The following is a 13,012-nucleotide window of genomic DNA, read 5'->3' as shown; positions in this document are numbered from 1 at the left end:
CAAATTCTGCTCAAGGTCCATTTTAACTTGCCGGATAATATTTTTGGACCCCCGATGCTTTCAAGTTCACGTTTTTTAAAATTATTCTATATATCATATTCTCATCTTATTTATATTATATTAAATAAAATATAATATATTTATTATTATTAAATAATTATTTATTATATATTTTTTATTATTAAATAATAATAAATACGCCGTATCATTCTTAATGTGATATATTATTCTTAATGTGATATATTTATATGATATAAATGAGATGATAACATGTTCTATTACATTATTATACTGAAAAACCAGACTTCAAATTAAGCAGACTGACCTGCAAACGACCACACGCATGGTCATAGCCTCGGCAATCTGCGCTCCCACGTTTTTATCATCACCCGTCTCTTCTACAAAATCAGCTATGTACACCACATCTTCTTCTCTAGCGTCACACTCTAAAACCCCAAAACTTCATCTCCGCAAAGCGGTTCCCCCACTGGGCCCCAGTCTTTTCTCTCCATGGAGTGGTTTGAAGCATCTGGGTATACTCTCACTCACGCCAAAGTCTCTCAATTCAGGTTCTTCTTCTCATCTCGGTTCGTGGGTATTTTATCTTTTGGACGTTCATTATTCATTTTCTTTTTAGTCTGTTGAATCTAGTTGGAATCTGATTCCTTGTATTTTTTTTTTTATATATAAGTATGTGGTTCCTTGTTATCTTTCTTTCGTTTTTTTTTTTTTTCATTTTTTTCTCGAAATGATGTTCGTGTAGAGAGGAAGCGGAGGTGTAAAGGTATGGTGATTTATGCACCTCTTTTTGGTGTTGGAGCTCCCGAGGCTCTGGTCATTGGGGTGGTGGCGTTGTTGGTTTTTGGGTCCCAAAGGTCTTGCCGAGGTGAGTTGTGTGTATAAACTTAAAACCTCAGACCTTATTTTACTTTTTAGTTTGTTAAATATTTGGAAATACAAAACTATTAATAGTCTATGTATATTTAGGTGGTCTTACTTTGAATCAATTCCATACTGGTTCTCTGGAAAAATAGATCTATAGGGACGACTTAGATGGTTATGTCTTACTTTCCCCCAGTATTTGGGATTACGCCAATAATGTGTTTCTAGGGTGTAACGTAGTCACAACTTTGTTTATGTCACGTTTGAGTGTGTGAGTGGTAACGAAGTCTGTCTTGCATAATTATGACTTAAAGATTAACTCTTGACAACACTAATTGATAACATTGTACTTCTAAAAGGATTAGAATGACTGTGTGGAAATATGAGAGTGCATTGGATCTGCCAAATTAGAGGGGGATACTGATTATTTCAGTACTATTAGGCCTTTTTTCCCCTATCTTCTCAAAGGATTAGGCTGACTGTGTGGAAATATGAGAGTGCAATGGATCTGCCCAATTATAGGGGATACTGGCTGCTTCAGTATTAAAGGCTTTCTTTTCCTTATCTTCTTTTTGTGTGTGTCAGTATGTGTGGTGATCTATTTGGTATTTTGATTAAGCTGGCTAAATGCAGGTTGCTCAGAACTTGGGGAAGATGTTGCGTGCATTTCAACCCACCATTAGAGAACTTCAGGTTGGACCATAAAACTTTAGGTTGAATTTGTTGTGTGTATGCTACTCACGTGAAGCTCTAGTTTTAGTAGCAGTGCCTATTTATTTGTATGTAGGAAGTTTAAAAGGAACTCAAGAGCACACTTGAACAGGAGATTGGTCTTGATGACATTTCAACTGAAAACACATACAGCTCCAGTACACCCAATACATCAAACCCATCATCTACAACCAGCACCAAGGGTTCTCAGACTCTAGTTGATCCCAGTAAGTGATTAAGTATTTCAGCTTCTATATTCTTATTTTGCAAAGCAATGGGCATTAAATTTATGTGTGGCTTATTATTCTCCAAAAGATACTGTTGATTGAGCACCCTGCTGCCTTTTTCTTAATCAGTAAGAACTTTATTAATAAGAAAAGTGGGCATAGCCAAGTACACAGAAGATATACAATAGCAACACCTATGCATGATTGTCTACAGATACAAGGAAATCATGCATATTCATGCCTTTAAAATCTATTACAATTGATCAATGGAATAAGGTATTAATAAAAAATCGTTCTAAACTTGCCCATTGTCCATTCACGATCCTCAAAACTCCATCCATTCCTCTCCATCCATATGCACCATCATAAACAGATCAGAACCATCTTCTTCATAGCTAGTATTGAGAGTTACCTTGGATGCCTCTCCAAATTGCTAGCAAATCAACCGCCCTTCGTGGCATCACCCAGTGTAGCCCCAAACAAGCAAAGATATCATTCCATAAGCTCATGGCTACATCACAATGCAATAATAAGTGGTCCACAGACTCCCCACTTTTCTTGCATGTGTAGCACCAACCCAACAGAATGATTCGGCATTTCCTTAGATTATCTAAGATGAGGATCTTCTCTAATGAAGCTGTCCATACAAAGAAAGAAGCTTTTATAGAAGCTTTTAGGATATCCTAAAAGCTTCTTTTTTTTTTTTAATATCCTAAAAAAATGAAGCTTTTAGGATATTACATCTACATATTAATTTTTAATAGAATTTGTTAGAAAGATTCTGACATTGACTGGTTTCATAAGTATGTGGCAATGGCAAATATGGGTGTTAATTGAAATAATGTGTTGAAAAGAAACTTCTAAGCTTCTCAAACGAACGTTCCTTATCTTTGAAACTCCAGTTGTTTCTTTCCCTCCAAACGCACCATCAAAGGCATGTGAGAACCATCTTTAAATTGTTGCAATTTGAAGAACACCATTAAGACTTCTCCAGTTGGCGAGAATATCAACCACCCTGCCAGGCATAACCTATGCTAGCCCTACTCTATTGAAGAAATCATCCCACAAGGTCCTAGCAACCTCACAATGAGGAAGCAAGTGATCCACCGTTTTGCCACTTTTTGTGCACATACAACACCAATTGATTACAATAATCTGCCATTTCCTTTGGTTGTCCATGGTCATGGTCTTCCCCCAATGAGGCTTTCCAAACAAAGAATGTGGCCTTGGAGCCTTACTCCCCCAAGTGCTCTTCCAAGGAAAGAGTTGTCTTCCAGATCGATGATCACTCTATAGAAGGAGCCAACGGAAAATTTCCCTTTTCTAAAGGGAGTCCACAACATCACATCTACGTCTTGATTTCTTATACTTGGAAACCTAACTTTCTATTAAAGCAATCATCTAAAGCCCAACAGTATACTGAGGTCTAGCATGTGGAATGGGAACCTTTTACACTTGCAGAAGTCTATATGTTATGTTGAGTATAAAGAAGTTCATTTAAGCAAAAACATATCCTTATTTGATATCCTGAAGTTTTTGTATTTATTTTCTTACTGAATTTTTTTACTTATAAAAAAAAATTTCTTTCTTGATTTTTTGTAGTAGCATTTCTATATGCCTATTTTTTATGTGATAAGTTTTGGAAATATGTGTTCTTAAAGCCTTTTGACATAGGACTTTCATAAAAGTGGAATTAAGGCACTAATATGCCTAAATATTTCTGAATAATGATAACGATGAAAGTCAATGAGTTCAAAGTATACAAGTATCCAGCTGTTTATAGCACTATTAAAGAGTCAGTTGTAGATTCGTCTTTAAATTAGTCAAGTTTCAAGAAGCTGCGTGTAATCCCCCCTTCCCTAGGGCTAGGAATGTTATGTTCTTAAGCAAATAAAGCCAGGCAAGAGATTTCATAATTTATAAATCAAACTAACTAAATAAATAAATAAAGCCTAAAACTAAATCGACTACTCCATCTAAGCCTGACCCGCTTGCTCATACTCATCATCATCCTCACCTAAGTGGTTGAAAACATGAAGTAAAACTAAAATGAATTGAAACTCAATAAGAAACCCATCACAATGTAAACATAATAACCTTAAGGATTTTCATAAAATTTTTCATGCTAAGAACTAAAATTCATAACATTTCATACTGGTGTTCATGCTATGCATGACTTGTTTTGAATTTTTTGAATTAACTGACTAATTTGATTTATATAACTGATCTGACTGAAAAACACACTTAATTCTGTGTGTAAGGTTGTGCACCGGCCCCACGGCCGCAAGGTGAGCCACTAAGTAGTATTTTGGCATACTACAGTGGACCATGCTTGAGTCTGTGGCTTACACATCCACCCTGAATTTGCATTGGTACCGTACATCTGAATGACCATTTGATTAAACTGATCTGATCTTATCTTGCATTCGAACTTAAGAAAGCTTACGTATCTTTTGTGACATGAGATGTATGACATACATACTAATATAAATAACTTTAAAATGCTGAATTTGAACATGATGTGGAAAATTAACATGATCTTGTGTTATGATTAATGACATGCATAAATTGTGACATGCATGGCACATAAAAAGTGTCTATCAAAGAATTGTCTTTAATAATAATCTATCTAAACTAACTAACATGTGCTAATCCTAATTTTTGATCAAGTATTTACCTTGCTACACTACTTCTTGAATCTCACTTCCTTGCTTGTCACCTATATGAAATATTAAACGTCACTAAATTTGTTTAGGAAATGTGTCCTAATATCTCACTTAATTAAATTCATACTGTAGAAAATAATCAAGGAAATATTCTGTTTAATACGAAAATAAAATCAATGAATGCTTATATCTTAAATTATTTAAACACTAATAACATATTATTCACTTTCAAATTATAATTTAGTAGAATACTTGGGCTATATTCAATTTTGTTAAAATAAGTTGTAAAAACCTCAATTCTTAAAATAGGTTTACTTTCTTATAATTAACATAATTATTCAATTTTACAAGAAATCTTATAAATTTTTTTTGATAAGTAAAAGTATTATATATATTAATATCAATAGGAGTAAACAAATACACTGGCGTATACAAGAAACACCTAGCGCATCCTAGAGAGCTCCTAATAACCAATAAGCATGTGAAAATTAGAAATCTATCCAAAATACACCAAGCCCAAATGGGAATAGAATACACCTCCCAAACCCCAAACCCTTGTTTCCCGTGAGACCAGGGGCAGGTTTAGGGAGTGAGATGAGAAGAGAATTTTGTGAATAGTAGTAAGATAGTTTGTGAATAGTAGTGAGATAGTTTGAGTTGAGTAGTTTTTGGATTTTGGGAAAGGAGAGGAAAAATGTTAAAATAAAAAATATTATAAAGTTAAAATATTGTTATAATATAGTTTTATAATATTATTTTTGTTAGGATATTTGAAAAAGTTGAAATTGTTTTTTATTTTTTTATTTGAAAGTTTGGAAAAATTGTAATGATCAGTTTGAAAATTATGTAATGATTAATTTGAAAATTTTATATTTAAATTATGTTTGAGAATAAGATGGGATGAGATGAAATGAGATTACATGAGAATTTTGTATCTCATATGAGGCCCCAAACTTGCCCTAAGGTTGCATTTGGATGTTGAGTTGATCTGAGATTAATTGAGTTCTTTATAAATAGTAGTGAGTTGGGATGGTGAAGTAAGTTTTGTGGGGCCCACCTAAGATGTGTTTGGATATTAAGATGAGTTTAAATATATTTATGAGAAAGTGAAAAAGATTGTGGGTCCAGTATGTAAAGAGGTGTTGAGTTGAAAAAGGTTGTAGGTCCCACGTATAAAGAAGTCTTGAGTTGAGTGATATTTAGTGATCTGAGAATTGTGTGTTTGGATGTTAGGCTAGGCTTAAATTTGAATTCAACTTAGATGAGCTCAGCTGCTTCCATGTTCCAAACGTAGGCTAATACTCCACTCGAAACTCCCTCTATGAGGATGGTTTTAGAATGCCCTCCCTTTAGTCTTCTCTCGACTTGAAATTTCTTCCTTAGTGTCGTAGTTGATTGCCCAAAAAAGACACTTTAACTCCTTGCTTTTCTTAAATCTTGATTTGGTTTCAAGCGTAGTGAATAGTGCCGCAAATTGGTCAGCACATCCCTCGAAATCCCCACATATTGCTGAATCTTGTTAACCTTATGAAATCCCCACAACTAATGATAAACCCACTATATTTTTTATCGGAGGAAGAGATACTAGGGGAACAACATTTGCCCCAGACAACTCCCAACTGCACTCCCGACCCAAAACATTCCTCCTCACAAGGCACCAATGACAAACCCATAATTTCCTCTCCACCATCTTTTGCATTCAAATCCCAAATATCCTCAATAACTATATTGTTGTTGCATGTTGTTGCTGTAACCATTGAAGGTTCCTTCACCTTCGGCGTAAGTGTTGTCGTTCCATCAATGAGAACATTGCTTGTAGGTGTGCCACCCACCATCAACCCTTTTTGTGCCACTTCATTAGACCCAACTTCTCCCTCAAGAGGCATAGAAAAGATAGGCTAGGCTCATCCCTGACTCTCGAAACAAGTGATGTTACAACATTTTTATATTCTGAAAGAGACTTGTCTGCTTCCAAATTACCCAAAACTCTGGAAGGACCCCCATCTTCAACTGAAAGTGAACCTTGGAAAAAAGTACCAACCCCATTTGCAACTGGTGACTGGGGGCAGTCATATGACAACCTGCCAATGAACTGAGTGACATCGGTGTGAGCAGAGATGCTGGTGTTTGATGACCTTATCTATGACAGTGTTATGGCCTTCAAACCTGTAGGATTGAAACCCCCCCCCCCCCCCCCCCCCTCTTTTTTTCTTGTCTGTTTTCAGCCCGCCACCCAAACCAACAACCAGGTTCAACCCCTTATCCACTTTAATAATTAGACCTCTCACATTCTCCATAACTCCCGTCAATTAAGCTCTGATAGCCAACAAGATCCCCTCCACTTCTCCCACCATCACACACCCAGTAGAGGCACCCATTCCACCACACAACACATGCGGAACATGCTTACCCTCCACTTCTCCCAATGTCACCAAACAACTTGTCACCTACAAGTGTCTTACCCTTTCCTTCTGCATGGAGCTACTCTCGGCTAGAATACATGCCGGTGACCTCAACACCAAGGCAAACGTGGCACCTTTGATTGAGAAAGGCCTTCTCACTGTCTTTCCATCAATGAACACCCCTCTGTTTGCATGCTCAAGAGCAAAGGCTTTGGACCCAGTAACGCTTTGAATGGAATGCACAAAACCTTTCCATCCAATGCCATTTGCACCTTCAGGGATCACCAATAAACCTTTCCTCCTTCCATTCTGGAATTCTGAGAGTTGCAAAAAATTGCCCCTTGCATTAATATGGTGTTGAATGTTGAGAACTCCATTGCCCATTCTTAGCTCCTTGAAGAATCCGTCATGACAGAGAAGTTCTATTCAATCCTCTATCCCCTTAGCAACCCATGAAGCCGACGACCCACATAGACACATGAACCTAGCCATCCTTTTGCTACGTTTAGAGATGCGAAATCTAATAAATACTAATATCATTTAAATATTTTTAACATATTTCTTTATTTTCTAATTATAATTGTAACAAAACAAATTTTATTAAATCTAACAAAATAAACAATGGCATTCGATTCATAAACTAGACTCAATCACATTTAAAGTATTCAAATTTTAAATTTTTTGATAAGTAAGTATTCAAATTTTAAACTGAAATCTAGTTATAAAATTTTAATACTTAATAACATAATTTAAATCCTTAAATGTTTTCTGTAGGAAAAATAAAGTTTCTAGGCTAATCATAGTTTAAAACTGAGCCCAACTTAAAAATCAAAGCCCATATGAAAATCGGTCTACTTAAAATATTATAACAGTTCCTGAAATACAAAAACCAAGCCCATGTGAAAATTAAGTCGAGCCCACGTAAATGAGACAAGCTTTAAAAAAATACTTAAAACGTAAGGGTACAAACATAATTATACTTAAAACAATTCTTCAAGATGCTTCACGAAACACTACCCGACAAAGGATTAAAAGGGCACATTTTTGTAAAATCTTAAATCTGTACATGTTTAACAGAAAAAGGACTACGATCTGCGCATGCTTTATGAATAGGCTAACAAGTAAATTCCATGTGAAAAGAGATAAGGGTAAAATTGTAATGACACCTAAAATTTACGCTAGCGGTACATGAGTAACATGCTTGCGGAAGAATTGAAAGCATCATCTTTTACATAGAGCCGACATTCCCTTGAGAGGAAAAGAGCAGTGCAATGGAGGCTTACCGTGCAAGAGAAACAGAGGCTGATGGAACAGTGGCTGGGCTGAGAATCACGGTGGTTGCTAGTTGGCTTCCTCTGTGTGTGCTGCTGGGCGTCAAGAGGAGAAACGTGATGGTGGTTGCTGCCATGGGTTGATGGTGGCTCATGGAGCGACACAAATGAACGTGGGTGGTGTTCCTACGCTGTTTGCAGCTGCTCAAGGCTGTGGGCACGTATGGGTACACGGTTTGGCAGTGCAATGACACTTGCTTGGCTTCAAGTGGTGTTTTACCGTGTGAATATAGCAACATGAAGGGCTGGTGGAGGAAGGTGGCTGTCCATGACTACGTTGGCATGGAGGAGAGGATGTGTGATGGTGGCTGGGTCGGGCTTCCGACGTGGGAGAGAGTGATGTGCGACTGATGTTAACCGGAGTGGCATTAGATGATGGGAGGTGGCTTATGGGGAAACATGGGCGGCGTATGTGGGCATGGTGCATGATGATATTGACTTGATATCTCGGTTTCCACTGGTTTGGTGGTTGTATGGAGGGGTTGGGTTACAGTTGCTTGGGTCCCGGCAGGGAGGGTGGTGTCACTTACAAGTTACGTGCGCTGCTGGACTTCACCATTCATGGCAGTGGGGTCTGCTCTGTTTTGATGAGCAAGAACTGGGGCTTGCATTCCATGGTGATGATATGTGTAGTGGATTTCACGGTGCCATCGTGGAGGTTGCATCGGTGGCAGCAACTTGTTCATGGTGCAGTGGCTTGCTGGCAGGGAGAGAAACTGGTTGTGTTGCTTGCCAAATGATGCATAAGACAGGGGTGGCTCGACATTTTGTTTGCCGAGGGTTGAGGGAGGAATGTCGTGGGGGAAGGAAAAGAGGAGATATAAATAGTTGAGAATTCCGGCGTGCAAGTGAGTTACAAAATTGTCAAAATCTTATGAACCAAGAAAACATTCAAGGCAGTGTCTGCTGCTAATGGAGGTTTTAAATATGCTTGTTTTAGTTGGTTACAGAAGGAGTAACGTACAAGAGGAGAGGGAGAATGTGGTAAAGTAATCCACTACACTCATCCTATTAACAATTAAAATTATTAATAAGAATCCGAATTAAAAATTAATAACTTATTAATGACAAAATTTGATAAAATGTTAATAGAATAATAATAAAAATAATAGAATTTTTATAGTAATATGAAAATACATCAAAATTCTTTATGGCCTAATTTTAGGATCGGGTTATTACATTGAGGGGTTGTTTGGAAATAGTTTTCATCTCATCTCGTCTCAGGTTATCTCATTTCATTTTCTTCCCAAACATCATTCAAACACAAACACTTTCAAACTAATCATTACAACTTTCCCAAACTTCCAAACAAAACACACAAAATAATTCAATTTTTTCAAATCTCAAATAAAAAATAATATTAAAAAATTATATTATAACAATATCTTAACTTTATAATATTTTTTATTCAATTTTTTCTCTCTTCTTTCCCAAAATCCAATAAATACTTAACTCAAATTATCTCACTACTATTCGCAAATCATCTTACTAGTATTCATAAAATTCTCACCTTATCTCATTCCCTAAGCATCCCCTGAGTCTTTGCTATCTTTGGTTCTAGGAGAAATCTTGAATTTTCTAATCTCTATAAATGTATCATTGTTTCGTTGTATGCTTTCAGAGATAAGGAAGGAAATGTCAGTTTCTCATTTTTGTTTTCCAGGAAACATTCATTCTATTCTCTTCAAAAATTGGATTGGAAAGTGTTCTATTAGAACTGTTTATATTCTGTTCCATATTCATCATTATTTGCAGATACTCGCTGGGTTAGGTTTCTATTTTGGGAAAGAAAATTTCGTTGGATTCTAATAGGAAAAATAGGTCCACTTTAGGAAAAGTTGGCCCTTGGAATCCCATTTAATTGCAGTTTGCCATGTTTAAGGTTTGTGGTGAATTGTATTACTGATTCCATTTCGTTAAAAATGTTTTTTAATATATAAACCAATAAGAGTTCAGGTTTTTGGAATTTAGCTTATATTGGATTCTTTTTTGGGTGCAAGAAACTTAAATATTGTATGAAATTGTTTTACTAATAAAGTGCGCTAGGGTGGTTACATAGGCTCTCTCTCCTTCTCTTCTTATCCTTCTTGCTTGCGGTCCCTTAACAAGAGTTCTACCATTTTTGGTTTAGCTGCTTGTAATCTTCAATCAGTCTGTGCGCATTTGTTTTCTCACATGGGGATGGGATCATCTAGTTGGTTCATCAAGTCAAAAGCTTTCTGAGATTTTGGCAGGGGAATGTATCTGAGTGACGCACATTAGTGAGAAGAACAGGAGTGGCCTCTGGGGAAAGCCAGTGTGCTCTGGTCATTATCCTCCAGGGAAGCTCTCATGCAAGCTAAAGGATTGAAAAATTTCACCAAGTTCTTGACGGTCAGAAATAGAGTCTATATTGCCCAGTGTTGATCCAACAGTCAGGGTAGATATTTGGCTCTCATTGAATATGGTGGAGGTCAGAGAAGCCTTATTGCCAACCAGAGGAAGTACACACCAGGGACCACACCACTTCTAGTTTTGATATCCTCGCGAATTGTCTAGAAGTCTTCACCTTCTGCAAAACCCAAGCTGATGACGCTACCCCCTACAAAATTAATCTCTCTCTGGTACAATGGATAATTAGAAGCAAACAGCATAGGGGCTCCTCCCTGGTCCCTGCAGCACTGCTCAGGTCACTCCTCGTCACCAAAGCTAATCTGTCCCTTCCCTTGCTTAATTGCACAAACTGGACCTGCAGCAGTTCACATATCACCCCCAATCGCCAGATATAGTTATTGGACCTGTCTGGAATCACAACAGCCCTCCTAGTCTTAGAACCCAACAAAAAAAGTCCCTTCCAATGCCAAGAACCATTTTTTTTTTTGTAAGTCCAATGCCAAGAACCAATTACCCGAGGCTTCTCCCTTATGACAAGAGCAACCCTAGCCTCCAGAACCACATTACCATCTCCAACGAGGTCTACAGACTCAGAAGGGCAAGTATCAGGATACATAACTCCTGAAACAGTCATCATAGAACCTGGGGAGGAGGAAGATGGCTTCTCATCCCTATCAAGGACTCCAGCCTGGTGCCAGCCTTCAGGACTTAGTAACTCTTTTTGCTCTCTCTAACTAGGTGTATCAATTGTGCACGCCTTGTGTACTTAGGATATATATCAACAATAGGATTGGACTTTGAGCCAAAGTCTGAACAAGGGCAAGTATCAGGATACATAACTCCTGAAACAGTCATCATAGAACCTGGGGAGGAGGAAGATGGCTTCTCATCCCTATCAAGGACTACAGCCTGGTGCCAGCCTTCAGGACTTAGTAACTCTTTTTGCTCTCTCTAACTAGGTGTATCAATTGTGCACGCCTTGTGTACTTAGGATATATATCAACAATAGGATTGGACTTTGAGCCAAAGTCTGAACAAGGAAGTGAACTCTTCCCACACCTAATTCCATCTGTTAGATTCCACATAAACAACCAAATGGCTACCAAGGCAAAGCTACGAACTCTTTCCACACCTAATTTCATCTGTTACATTCCACCCTTAAAACAAGCAAATTGCTTCCAAGACAAAGCTACTTGGTGATTTTAAAACAAAGTCATCAAGTTCTTTTTACTTACAAAAAAAAAATGTCATCAAGTTGATAAAAATGAGAGGAATTCCAACAAGTTTACTAAACATCTTTGTTTTGCCTATGTACAATCTAGGTGGTCACCTTACTAAAACACCAATTAGGATAGCGGGCATATCAAGGGCCATACTTGCGTGGTACTGATGTATATGTCAGGCATGTATGCAGTTGTCATGATCAATGGTTATCAATGTAAACCTTGCTCCTTTCTGGAAAAAAAATCCTCGAGTTTGTCAGGTCCAGTCCAAGTATTGCATTCTTTAAACAACTATAATTCTATCTCCGTTTGAGATGCTGTGCCTTTTGTTTGCTTTATGGTCATGCCATTTCATATCCTTACAACTAAATGGAAAGTTCAGCCTGTTCTCTCCTTCCTTCACCCTGTCTCCACCTCGACCCACCACCCTTTCCTTTAAAACAGATCTGATAGAACCATGCCATAAAAACTTGCAGATGGTGCTCCATCCAGTAATAGAGCATACACCACGGAAGAGTACCTAAAAATACTAAAGGCATCTGCTGTCCAACAGCAGGTGCAGACATCTCCTTTAGGGGAAGGCGTGGGAGAAGGCGAGTTGGGAACTAAGACTGCCTCAAGGTTAGTCATTCATTCTTCAACAACTCTCTCTCTCTCTCTCTCTAGGTCTCTTTCTAATTTTGTATGTGTGATTTGATCTCAGCTAATATTCGAGAAGCTGCCATTATGATGCCTCCAAAGACTGAAAGCGAGAAATGAAACAAACCTCAAGGTATATTTCACAAGCCCCATGTTGGCATGAAATTCCATGTATAATTAATTGCTACTGATAAAGCATTTTGGCACGCCTTGTATATGATGCCCCCCTCCACCCCTTCCTTTCCGGTGGGCTCCCTTTCATTTTTCTTTGAAATTGTTAACTGCCAGAGTTCAAATGACAGAAGGCCTTTTGGTCCATGACAGCATGATGGGCTCATTCACGCTAGTTGGGCTATATTATGTCGTTTAACTCATTCACGCAAGATAGGCTCATTCACGCAAGGCGTCTTTGAATTTGAGCATGCTAATTAATTGCTACTGATGAAGCATTTTGGACGTAAATTTATGACAATAAAGCCCAAAGTCCATCAAAAAAAAATTATAGCTCAACGGTTCTCGGAAACTTAATAGGTTGAACATTGACAAGGAAATACACGA

At 37.6% G+C, this 13,012-nt stretch overlaps 1 pseudogene; it reads left to right on the top strand.

Moving 5' to 3' along the window:
• The first annotated feature begins 268 nt into the window (after positions 1 to 268).
• Positions 269 to 12,800, top strand: LOC122314439 (annotated as a pseudogene).
• The last annotated feature ends 212 nt before the right edge of the window (positions 12,801 to 13,012 follow it).

Source organism: Carya illinoinensis, chromosome 6 (assembly GCF_018687715.1).
Source record: "Carya illinoinensis cultivar Pawnee chromosome 6, C.illinoinensisPawnee_v1, whole genome shotgun sequence".
In the NCBI taxonomy this organism is placed as follows: domain Eukaryota; kingdom Viridiplantae; phylum Streptophyta; class Magnoliopsida; order Fagales; family Juglandaceae; genus Carya; species Carya illinoinensis.
Note: the sequence above shows the minus strand (reverse complement) of the source record. Positions and strands in the feature narration are given on the sequence as shown.